The sequence below is a fragment of the Heterocephalus glaber genome, unplaced genomic scaffold (assembly GCF_053883595.1).
Source record: "Heterocephalus glaber isolate CG9 unplaced genomic scaffold, H.glaber_assembly_v1.0 deba00001613, whole genome shotgun sequence".
Classification (NCBI taxonomy): domain Eukaryota; kingdom Metazoa; phylum Chordata; class Mammalia; order Rodentia; family Bathyergidae; genus Heterocephalus; species Heterocephalus glaber.
This window is the reverse complement of record NW_028258384.1, coordinates 39,219,221-39,231,959: the sequence shown is the minus strand read 5'-3', so window position 1 is coordinate 39,231,959 and position 12,739 is coordinate 39,219,221. Positions and strand designations below refer to the sequence as shown.

General features: G+C 39.3%; 1 non-coding gene and 1 pseudogene across 1 annotated transcript in view; one reads left to right on the top strand and one right to left on the bottom strand.

Annotated features, from left to right (window-relative positions):
- The window catches only part of LOC101708494 (retrotransposon Gag like 4), a 386,209-nt gene that overhangs the window by 364,326 nt on the left and 9,144 nt on the right, over positions 1-12,739 (bottom strand). The window lies entirely within an intron of this gene.
- On the top strand, positions 8,419-10,997 carry LOC101704287 (serine/threonine-protein phosphatase 6 regulatory subunit 3 pseudogene; annotated as a pseudogene).

Below are 12,739 nucleotides of genomic sequence, written 5' to 3'. Positions count from 1 at the left end.
GGAGTGAAATATTTCAAGCCCTAAAAGCAACCAGCTTTCAATATAGATTGACACATCCAACAAAACTTTCTTTCAAAATAGATGGAGAAATAAGGACTTTCTGAAGAGATTTATGACCACCAAACAAGCATTTCAAAATATACTCAGGAATATCTTACTCAGAGACAACAAAATCAACAAAGCCAAAAGTCCAGATGGAATGAAAACATCAAGCAAGGCAAATAGATACACAAAACAAGAAATAAAAGATAAACTCGGGAGTCATCAGCAGAAAAAGAGTGCAATGACAGACATAAATCAACAACTTTCAGTAATAACTTTCAATATTAATGGGCTTAACTACCCAATTAAATTACATAGATTGACAGATTGGAGCAAGAAGAAAACAGAATCAGTCTTTTTCATTCAAGAAATTAATGTAATAATAAAAGATAATCCTTAGTCTAAAAATAAAAGAAAGGAAAACAATATTTCATGCACCAGAACCCTGAACACAAGTAGGTGTAGCAATTTTATTCTCAGACAAAATAAACTTCAAGCTAAAACTGAACAGAAGAGATAAAGAAGGTCACTATATACTAGTTAAGGCAATAATCCAACAAGAAGAGATAACACTTATAAGTAAATATGCACTAAATACTGGAGTACCTAACTTTATAAAATCAATACTGTGGGACATAAAAAAACAACTAAATACTAACACGATCATAGTGGGTGACCTCAATACCCCACTTCACTGTTCAGTTGAATCAGATCAACTGAACAAAATGTTTAAAAAGAATTATCAGAACTGAACCACAGCCTTGAACATGCGAACTTAATAGATACCTAGTGTGTTCTACCATACTACAACATAGTACATTTTCTCTGCAGAACACAGAACTTTCTCCAAAACAGAACACATATTAGTCCCTAACACCTGCTTAAGTAAATATGAAATCACTTAAATTATCCCATGGTTGGTGCAGACCGCTGCACAGTGAAACTAGACATAAATCACAGAACAAACCACAGAAAACTTAGAAACACCTGGAAACATAATAACACACTCCCAAACACCTAGTTGGTCACAAAAGAAATCAAAGAATATATTAAACAATTTCTGGAATCAAATGAAAAAACCAGCACAACACAACAGAACCCATGGAACCTATGGAAAAGCAGTCCTAAGAGGGAAGCTTCTTGCAATCAATGCTCCCATTAGAAAAATAGAGCAAGCCCTAAAAAATAACCTAACTATGATCTGTCCCCCCCACTCCTCTGTACAGCCACCGGGTTCCACACGGCAAAGACGCAGAGAACACCGGACCACCAGACCATGGTACTGAGTCCCGCTGCTCCCTGCCCAGAGGTAGGGGCTTCTGAGCCACCGTCCCACTGCTCCTAGTCCAGAGGAAGGGGCTTCCCGGCTACCATCCCTCCCGCTGCTCCCAGCCCACAGGAAAGGGCTTTTGGGCCACCATCCCTACCGCTGCTCCCGGCCCCTGTCCCACCTCTCCCAGCTCAGAGGAGGTAATCTGTGCAGGTGCCAACAGCCGCCTCCCCCAATCAAAATGAGAAAACATGTAAATAAGTCTCAAAACCAGACTTCCAGATTAGCTACAGCAACCCGAAAAGGAAATGAGATGGAACACTCTGATACTCAACCACCTGGACCCACTGAACTGGCAACAAAAGGGCATCCGGAAAAAATGATATCAGAAATAATTTCTCACATAACAGGAGAAATTGTGCTCCTAGTCCAAGACATGATTAATAAATCTAGAGAGGAGCTGAGGAGCATGATGGAATCCCAATATAGGAAACAAATGCAATCCATAAAACAGATGCAAATAGATTTCCAGGACATGAAAAACTCCATTGAAAGTCTACACAGCAGAAGGAGCCCATGTGAGGACAGAATTTCAGATATAGAAGAAAAGATTTCAATAAGTGACCAGGAAAAGAAAAATTACTTCAAAATTATAAGGGAACATGAGAAATCAATCCAGCAGCTGCTAGATGATGCAAAGAAGAATAACATAAGACTGATTGGAGTCAATGAACAGGAGAGAGTGCAGATGACATAAAAAATCTCTTCACAAAAATAATGGTAGAAAACATCCCAAGCAGGGGAAAAGAGCTTGACATACAGATAAGTGAGACATATAGGACTCCAAATAGCCTTGATCAAAAAAAATCTACACATAGGCATATAATTGTTAAGATTCCAGAAACTCAACAGAAGACCAAAGCTCTACAAGTAGTTAGAGAAAAGAAACAAATCACATACAAAGGAAAGCCCATCAGAATCACAGAAGACTTCTCAACACAAACCATCAAGGCAAGAAGAGCTTGGAGTGACATATTCCAAGCCCTAAATGAAAACAGCCTCCAACCCAGATTGATGTACCCTGCAAAACTATCTTTCAAAATGGATGGAGAAATAAGATACTTTCATGACAAAGAGCACCTTAGGAACTTCATGAATACCAAGGCAGTGCTCCAAAGAATTTTACACAATATCCTAGGAACAAACATTGAGGATCACAACCCCAGGAGGCAAAGCAGAATGAACCCAACAAGAAATTAAATGTATATGGGGAGAACCCAACAAAAAGAAAAAGTCATGGCAATGACAAGTCAATATGTTTCAGTTATAACCATCAACATTAATGGTCTCAATTCACCAATCAAAAGAAATACACTGGCAGAATGGGTCAAGAAGCAAAATCCAACAATATGCTGCATACAAGAAACACACTTAATTGAAAAGGAAACTCATAGACTGAAAGTTAAAGGGTGGAAAGCAATATTCCATGTGATGGGAACCCCAAAAAAAGCAGGAGTAGCTATCCTCTGCAGATCAAGTAGATTTCAAACCAACACTGATTAAGAGAGACGAAGAAGGACACTACATCCTTGTAAAGGGAAAATTCCAAGAGGAAGAGATGACGATCATAAATATCTATGCACCAAACACTAGTGCACCCAACTATATAAAACAAATACTAATGGACATGAAAAGTCATATATGCACTAATACAATTGTAGTGGGGGACTTCAACACCCCACTGTCACAAATAGATAGATCAAGGTAACTTGTGCACCCAAGCATGTGTGTTCACAGGGGAGGAAGCGCAGCTGTCACTTCGTAGTCCACACTAAGAATGGCCTTAGCCACAGCACGAGGGTGGCTTCCTCAGCGCTGTGCTCCTTGGTTTCCAGGGATCTCAAGCTATGACCAGCAGTGCAGGTGTCAATGAACTTGAGCTAGGCTCTTACTTGTTAACCTGGCAACAGCTGCTCATTAGCCTATGGACTGAATCCCAGCGGACAGCTATAAATCCCCATCAGGGACAGTGGAGACTGGCTGGGCTGGCTCACCACTCTGGGCAGGAACAGTGAGGCCAGTGGCCCCAGATCTCGGGACAAAGGGCAAACAGCTGGCTTGCTTCCTGCAAGGGGAGCCTCCTTCCGGTTAACCTGGAGTTGCACCAGAACTGCACCAGAGACCGGAGCAAGTTAAACTCTTCAGGGATCCCGGGAGGTTTCCTCACACAGGAAGGAAAATCAGATTGTCTTTAAGAAAAGGAGGAATGGGTAGGGTTTTTAAAGACATTTTTAAAAAGGTCCAAAGTGATTTTAATCTGAGTATGTTTTAGCTTCCTGCTTGTGAATCAGGCAAGAATCACATTAAAATAAAAATATCAAGGTGTCAAAAAAAAAACACAACAAATAGATAGATCAACTAGACAAAAAATAAGTAATGAAATACTAGAACTCAATCAAACTCTTGAACAAATGAATTTAACAGATGTTTACAGAGTCTTCCACCCCACAAAATCAGAATACACATTCTTCTCAGCTGCACATGGGTCATTCTCCAAAATAGTCCACATACTCACACATAGAACATGTTTAAGTAAGTTCAAAGGAATTGAAGTTATCCCCTGTATATTATCAGACCATAGTGCGATGAAATTGGAGATCCATAGCAAAAGAAACTCAAAAAATTTCATAAACACGTGGAAATTGAACAACACACTTCTGAATAATCAATGGGTCACAGAGGAAATTAAAGAAGAAATCAGACAGTTCCTTCAATTAAATGACAATGACAATACAACATATCAGAATCTATGGGACACAATGAAAGCAGTCTTACAAGGGAAATTCATAGCAGTGAATATGCATATTAGGAAAACAGAATGAGCCCAATTAAACAACCTGACACTGCACCTCAAGCTTCTAGAAAAAGAAGAACAGGACAACCCCAGAGCTCATACAAGGGAGGAAATTATAAAGATCAGAGGAGAAATCAATGCAATGGAGACTAAGAGAATGATACAAAAAATCAATGAAGCCAAGAGTTAGTTCTTCGAAAGAATCAACAAAATTGACAAACCCTTAGCCAACCTTATCAGAAATAGGAAAGAAAAGGCCCAAATCCATGCAATTAGGAATGAAAAGGGTGAAATTACAATAGACCCAGCAGAAATCCAGAGGACCATCAATACCTACTTGCAGAACCTATAGGCCAATAAGATGGAAAAAAACAGAAGAAATGGACAGATTCCTTGATACATATGAATTACCAAAGATGAACAAAGAAGAACTAAAAACTCTAAACAACCCAATATCAATCAATGAAATTCAAAACGTACCTAAAAACTTACCAACTAAGAAAAGCCCAGGTGTTTATGGCTTCACTGCTGAATTCTACAAGACATTTAGAGAGGAACTGCTGCCACTACTGTTTAAACTCTTCAGTGAAATTGAAAGGGAAGCAATACTCCCAAATTCATTCCTGGAAGCAAGCATCACCTTGATCCCTAAAGCAGAGAAAGACCCAACCGAAAAGGAGAACTATAGGCCAATTTCACTAATGAACATAGAGGCAAAAATCCTTAAGAAGACAACAGCAAGCAGAATGCAGAAGATCATCAAGAAGATCATACACCTTGATCAACTGGGATTCATCCTAGGGAGGCAGGGAAGGTTCAATATACGAAAATCAATCAATGTAATACACTATACCAATAGAGCCAAGGACAAAAACCATATGATTATCTCCATAGATGCAGAAAAAGCATTTGACACAATCCAACATACATTTATGATAAAAACCCTACAAAAAATTGGAATAGATGGTCTCTACCTCAAACTGATAGAAGCCATCTATGAAAAGCCAACAGCCAATATCATACTAAACGGTCAAAAACTGAAATCCTTCACACTAAAATCAGGAACAAGACAAGGATGTCCACTATCACCACTCTTGTTCAATATAGTTCTGGAAACATTAGCCTCAGCAATTAGACAAGAGAAAGAAATAAAAGGAATAAAGATAGGAAATGAAGAAGTCAAATTGTCATTATTTGCAGATGACATGATACTCTATATAGAAGACCCCAAGAACTTCACCAAAAGTCTTCTAGACTTAATAACCAAATTCAGTCAAGTAGCTGGTTACAAGGTCAACACACAAAAATCAATAGCTTTCCTCTACACAAATGACAGACTCACTGAGAGAGAAATAGGGCAAATAATTCCTTTCACAATAGCATCCAAAAAACTGAAATACCTAGGAATCAACCTAAAGAAAGAAATCAAAGACCTCTTCTCTGAAAACTATGGCACTCTGAAAACTATGGCACTCTGAAAAGAGAGATTGAAGATGATATCAGAAAATGGACAGACATCCCCTGCTCCTGGGTAGGAAGGATTAACATAGTGAAAATGGCCATACTTCCAAAACTGCTATATAGATTTAATGCAATTTCAATTGAGATCCCAGCAGCATACTTCATAGACCTTGAGAAAACAACCCAAAAATTCACTTGGAACAAGAAGAGACCCAGAATAGCAAAAGCAATTCTAGATAACAGAGACATGGCAGGGGGTATCACAATCCCCAACCTGCAACTCTACTACAAAGCTACTGTGATAAAAACAGCATGGTACTGGCAAAGAAACAGACCTGAGGACCAGTGGAACAGATTAGAAGATGCAGAAACAATTCCAGACACACTCAGCCATCTCATCTTTGATAAAGGTGCCAAACACCCTCACTGGAGGAAAGATAGCTTCTTTAATAAATGGTGCTGGAAAAATTGGGCTTCAACTTGCCAAAGATTAAAACTAGACGTATATCTCTCACCATGCACTAAACTAAAATCAAAGTGGATTAAAGATCTAAATATTAAAATAGAAACTCTGAACTAGTTGGAACAGAGGTTAGGTAGAACCCTTGAAGACATCGCTGTAGGAAAATATTTTATGAACAAAACCTCAGTTGCCCATGAACTAGCACAAACAATCAACAAGTGGGATCTTTTCTTATTAAAAGGCTTCTGCACAGCAAGAGAAACCACCAGCAATGTGAAGAGACAACCCACAATGTGGGAAAAAATCTTCACCTGCTCTTCCTCAGACAAAGGTCTACTGTCTCAAATCCATAAAGAACTTAAAAAGCTCAGACCTCCCAAATTTAAAGACCCAATCTGAAAATGAACATCTGAAATGAACAGATATTTCTCAGACAAAGAAGTAGAAATAGCAAATAAATACATGAAAAAATGTTCAACATCACTAGTCATTTGAGAGATGCAAATGAAAACAATGCTGAGATTCCACCTCACTCCAGAAAGAATGGCTGCTATCATGAAATCAACCAATAACAAATGCTGGCGGGGCTGTGGGGAAAGAGGAACCCTGCTCCACTGCTGGTGGGAGTGTAGACTGGTGCAAGCACTGTGGAAATTAGTATGGAGATACCTCAAAGAACTAGGACTGGAACTCCCATTTGACCCCACTATTCCCCTGCTGGGGATCTTCCCCAAAGAATTAAAGGAATCATACCACAGTGATATATGTGTGTCCATGTTCATAGCAGCACAGTTTGTGATAGCTAAAACTTGGAAACAGCCCAAATGCCCATCAACTGGAGACTGGATAAAGAAAATGTGTTTGTTTTATAAATGGAGTACTACTCAGCCATAAAAAATGAGAAATTAGAGACATTTATAGCTAAGTGGATGCACATTGAGGCAATACTCTTAAGTGAAATAAATAGGATACACATGTATAAATACCGAATAGTTTCTCTGGTGTGAGAAACTGAACGTGTGAATAAGGACTAAATGTATAATAGGTAATGTGAAATAGGAAGAAAAGGGGCAAAGGGGAAGAAAGTGGGAGGGCTAGGGGAAAGGATAGAAGGGAATGGGCTTAATATGAGAAAATGGACAAACAGGAACAAAATCTTTGTAAATAGGGAGGAATGGAGGGGTTGAAGGGAGGGCTGGGAAAAGGGGAAAAATAAGAACCAAGAGAGATTATGTAAAGGTGCAAATTTCCAATGATGAATGTCATTATATTGTATACCTAAAATGTACCAATGATTAGAATGAATAATCGATAATGCAACATAGGAAGAAAAGGTCCAAAGTGGTAGGGCTATTGGGAGGGGCAGGGGAAAGGAAAGAAGGGAAAGGAAAAATGATGAGAAATGGAAAAAATGGAAATAAAGTCTTTGTAAATAGGGAACGGTGGAGGGGGTGAAGGGAGGGCTAGCAATGGGGAAAAAATAAGACACAAGATGCATTATGTAAAGGTACAATTTCCAATGAGAAATGTAATTGTGTTCTATACCTATAATGTACCAATAAAAGAATTTAATAAAAAAAAACCTAATTATGAACCTCAGTACACTTTAAAAAGAACAATGATCCAAGCACAAACCAAATTTTGTTAGAAAAATTATAAAGATCAAAGTAGAAATTAATGAAGTTGAGACTAAAAAAGCAAGACATAGAATCAATGAATTGAAGATGTGACTCTCTGAAAGAATAAACAAAATAGGAAAACTTTTAGCCAAACTTACAAAAAGAAGGAGCAAAGAAACACATCGATGCAATTAGAAATGAAAAAGCCAAAATCAAAACAATGTCAAAATCCAGATGATGATTAGTAACTAGTATGAAAAATTTTTTCTAACAAATTGAAAAATCTTAAAGAAATGGAACAACTCTTAAGCTTATACTACTTGTCAAAACTAAAGAAAGAAGATATAGAAATTTTGAACAGTCCAATAACTAGCAACGTCATTGAGACAGAAGTAAAAAACTTGCCAAGTATAAAAAAGTCCAGGACCTGATGGATTCACTGCTGAATTCTATAAAATGTTTAAGGATGTTATATCACCAATACTCCTTCAATGAAATTGAAAGTGATGCAGTGCTTCCAAACTCATTTCTGGAATCCAGCATCACTCTGATCCCAAAAGCAAGCAAAGACCCAATTTAAGAAGAAAACTAGGATGGTGTCGGTAAGCATGTTTCCTGCCTGAGCACAACTAGCAGCAGGTCGTGGGCACCTTCAGGAGAATTTATTTTAAACCACATCCCTCTTTATTCCTGCTAATCTACTAATGTGGTAAATTGGAAGACAGCGGTCACCAGGATAACCTGTAATGGGCAAGGAGTCACAGAGAAGAAAACATTTCTTTTAATTTTTAACCTTGGTTTGAAAGGTATCCAAATATATCTTCTGAGTTGCTCACTTCTGATGTCTCCCAGATGAATGACAGACTGGGGGAAGATGAATCCTTGCTAACGAAATTATATAGCTTCCTCGTAAACGGTTCCCCCTTGAACCCTCTGCTTGCCAGTTTCTTCAGCAAGGTGCTAAGTATTCTTATCAGCAGAAAACCAGAACACATTGTAGATTTCTTAAAGAAGAAATGTGATTTTGTAGACCTTACAATAAAGCATATAGGAACTTCCACTATTATGGATTTGTTGGTCAGGCTCCTGACATGTATTGAGGCTCCACAGCCCAGGCAAGATTCACTGAATTGGTTAAAGGAGGAAAAAATTATCCACAGACTTGTGTAAATAGTTCATCCATCGCAAGAAGAAGGTTGGCATTCAAATGCCTCACAGTCACTTTGTGAAATTGCTCGCCTGAGGAGAGACCAGATGTTACAAGTTCAGAACAGTACAGAACCAGATCCCCTGCTTGCCACTCTAGAAAAGCAAGAAATTATAAAGCAGTTTCTATCAAATATTTTCCACAAGGAGAAAAATGAATCAGCCATAGGCAGTGCAATCCAGATTTTGCTGACTTTACTTGAGACACATTGACCAACATTTGAAGGCCATATAGAGATCTGCCCACCAGGCATGAGTCATTCAGCATGTTCAGTCAATAAGAGTGTTCTAGAAGCCATCAGAGGAAGACTTTGATCTTTTCATCTACTCCTGCTTGAACCACCCAAGAAAAGTGTGACAAAGACTACGTGGGGTGTATTAGGTCCTCCTGTGGGGAACACCTGGTTGCACGTAAGTAGGTTGATATCCAGCCTGCTTCAAACCAATACCAGCAGTATAAATGGGGACCTTATGGAACTGAACAGCATTGGAGTCATATTGGACATGTTCTTCAAATACTCATGGAATAATTTTTTTCACACACAAGTGGAAATTTGTATTGCACTGATTCTTGCCAGTCCTTTTAAAAACACAGAAATTGGCACAATTACAGATCAAAACTCTGCTGGTGGCAATATATTATTGAAATATCTTTTTCAAAAGTGTCAGTTAATAGAAAGAATACTTGAAGCCTGGGAAATGAATGAGAAGAAACAAGCTGAAGGAGGCAGACTTCATGGTTACATGGGACACCTCACAAGGATAGCTAACTGTATTGTACACAATACAGACAAGGGCCCCAACAGTGCATTAGTGCAACAGCTTATCAAAGATCTTCCTGATGAAGTCACAGAGTGATGGGAGACATTCTGCACAAGCTCCTTAGGAGAAATGAACAAGAGGAACACGGTAGATCTAGTTACAACCTGCCATATTTATTCATCCAGTGATGATGAAATTGACTTTAAAGAAAAGGTTTCTCAAAGGATTCCTCTTTGCAGCAAGCCTTTTCTGATTATCGGATGCAACAAATGACGTCCAATTTTATTGACCAGTTTGGCATCAATGATGAGAAGTTTGCAGATGAAGATGACATTGGCAATGTTTCTTTTTGATCGGGTATTAGACATCAACTTCACTCTCAATACAAATGAAAGCGGAAATATCACCCTGTTTGAAGCATGTTGTAAGGAAAGAATACAGCAGTTTGATGATGGCAGCTCTGATGAGGAGGATATCTGGGAGGAAAAGCACATTGCATTTACACCAGAATCCCAAAGAAGATTCAGTTCAGGGAATACAGATAGTGAAGAAAGTACAGATTCTGAAGAAGAGGGAGCAAAACAAGACTTGTTTGAATCTAGTAGTGGCAACACAGAAGATAAAATGGAGGTAGACCTTAATGAACCAACTACTTGGTCAGTCAACTTTGATGTTCCAATGGAGACCACCCATGGCACTCCATTAGACTCAGTGGGTTCTGATGTGTGGAGCACAGAGGAGCCAATGCCAACTAAAGAGACTGGTTGGGCTTCTTTTTCAGAGTTCACATCATCTCTGAGAACAAAAGATTCTTTAAGGAGTAATTCTCCAGCAGAAATGGAAACCAGCACTGAAGCCATGGACTCACTGACTCCCAGTGTTGCTGCCCTGGCAGCACAGGCAGAAGCACCAGGCAGTGTGGCCATGAAAGCCAGCTCTGATGGTGAGGAGGATGCAGAAAGTACAGACAAGGTAACTGAGACAGTGATGAATGGTGCCTTGAAGGAAATGCTCAGCCTCACTGTAAATGCCAAGACAGAGACTGCAGTCTTTAAAAGTGAGGAAGGAAAACTGTCTACCTCTCAGGTTGCTGCTTGTAAAGAAGTAGAGGAAAGCCCTGAGCCATCAGAGGCAAAGTCCATGGCCCCCTGGACTCCCAGGAGTAGTCCAGAGCAGAGACTGAGCCAGTGGTCTGAAGGGATAGGGCAAGCCAAAGACCCAGCCACCAAGCACCAGTGCCCTGGCCCATACGCATGACCTTGCAGGTAGAGCCAAGTGGCCTCAGATTCACCGAAGCTCACACCAGAAGATGAATGAGGATATGCCCCTGAACCACAAAGAACTTTGTTCAGCACCCCCCAAGTAAAACATATCTGAGATTGTATATTCCTTCTGTAAGGAATGAAGTGACCTTTAAAGCAAAAAAAAAAAAAAAAGAAAGAAAGAAAGAAAAGAAAACTACATGCCAATCTCCAAATGAACATGAATGCAAATATGCTTAATAAGATTTTGACAAACAGAATGCAACACATGACCAAAAGTATCATACATCATGGTCAAGTACATTTCATCCCAGGGTTACAAGGATGGTTCAACATATGCAAATCAATAAATGTAATTCACCACATAAAAACAAAACCAAAGATGAACATCACATGATTACATCAAAAAATGCAGAAAAAGCTTTTGACAGAATTTAACACCCATTCATGAGTCTGATAAAAAAAAAATTATGACAAAACAATGGCCAACATCATATTAAATAGGGAAAAACTGAAAGCTTTCCAGATAAAATAAAGAATAAGAAAAGGATGCTCATTATCACCATTTCTGTAAAACATCATATTTAAAATGTTAGCCAGACATACTTCCAAAATTGTTATACAGATTTAATGCAATCCCAATTAAAATTCCGCAAGCATGGCTCACAGAATTAGAAAAAACAATCCTAAAATTCATATAGAATCAGAAGACCCTAAAATAGCAAACACAATTTTGGGCAACAAGGGCAAGGGAGGGGGTGTCACAATCCCTGAATTTAAAATATACTACAAAACGCCCATCCAGCCCGAGCCAGACACATCCTCGGGATACCTGAGAGAGAGGTCCTGGGTTGCAGGGAGCCCTGTCCCATCCAGTCTGCACCCATGGCGGTGATCCACTTAGCTGCACCTGCACCTGCAGGACCCCACCCCCGCTCCTCTGGCCTCTTGGCTGTACTGCCACCTGGTTCCACACTACAAAGACACAGGGGACACTAGACCACCAGACCAACATACTGGGTAAGTTGGAGGGCTCATCACCTCCCATCAGAACCTGGACTGTCTTCAGGGGAAGGGCAGCTGGAATCTGCAGAACACCCTTGCAGAGTTCAACCCTACAGGAGGACAGGGAGCTCAACTTGGGACTTGCAGCCAGAAATCTGCCTGAATCTCATGGGTCTGCGACTGGCTTGCTGAGACTCATTGACTTATATCTGCACACTGCTGCCCACATAGTCTATTGTGACAGGAGAGACATACCCTGAAGGAGGCCCTTCATTTTCGTTTTAATTTTTTATTTTCAAAATTAGTATTATTGGTTTGGTTTTTTATTTTATTTTTAATTTTTTTCTTGCTGTTTGCAAATTTTTGTTTTTCTCTTCGTTTTGTCTTTCTTTTCTCTTTCCTTTCTCCCTCTCACTCACTCTTTTGCTGTCCGACATTGTTCTTCATCTCCCTTTTTGTTCCTGTTCTGGCCCTAATTCATATTTCTTCTTTATTTTTCTTTTATTCTCTTTTTCCTTCTCTTGCCTGTGTCCTCGGGCATCACTACTCACCTTCCCCTGCCCTTCTACCTATCTATCCCTCCCTCCCAAACTCCTTCTAACTCCCCATCCTGAAGGGTAAAGTTGCTATATTAAAGAGTTTATTCACTGTAAACATATGTTGGGTTGATCCTCGATTTTGATTTAATTCACACAGGTAAAGATGATAGATTAATAACTACCACACATTGTCATTTTCTAAAATGTAATTGATGCTATGGTGTTGCTGACTGTATCACTTGGGATAAGGTATTGT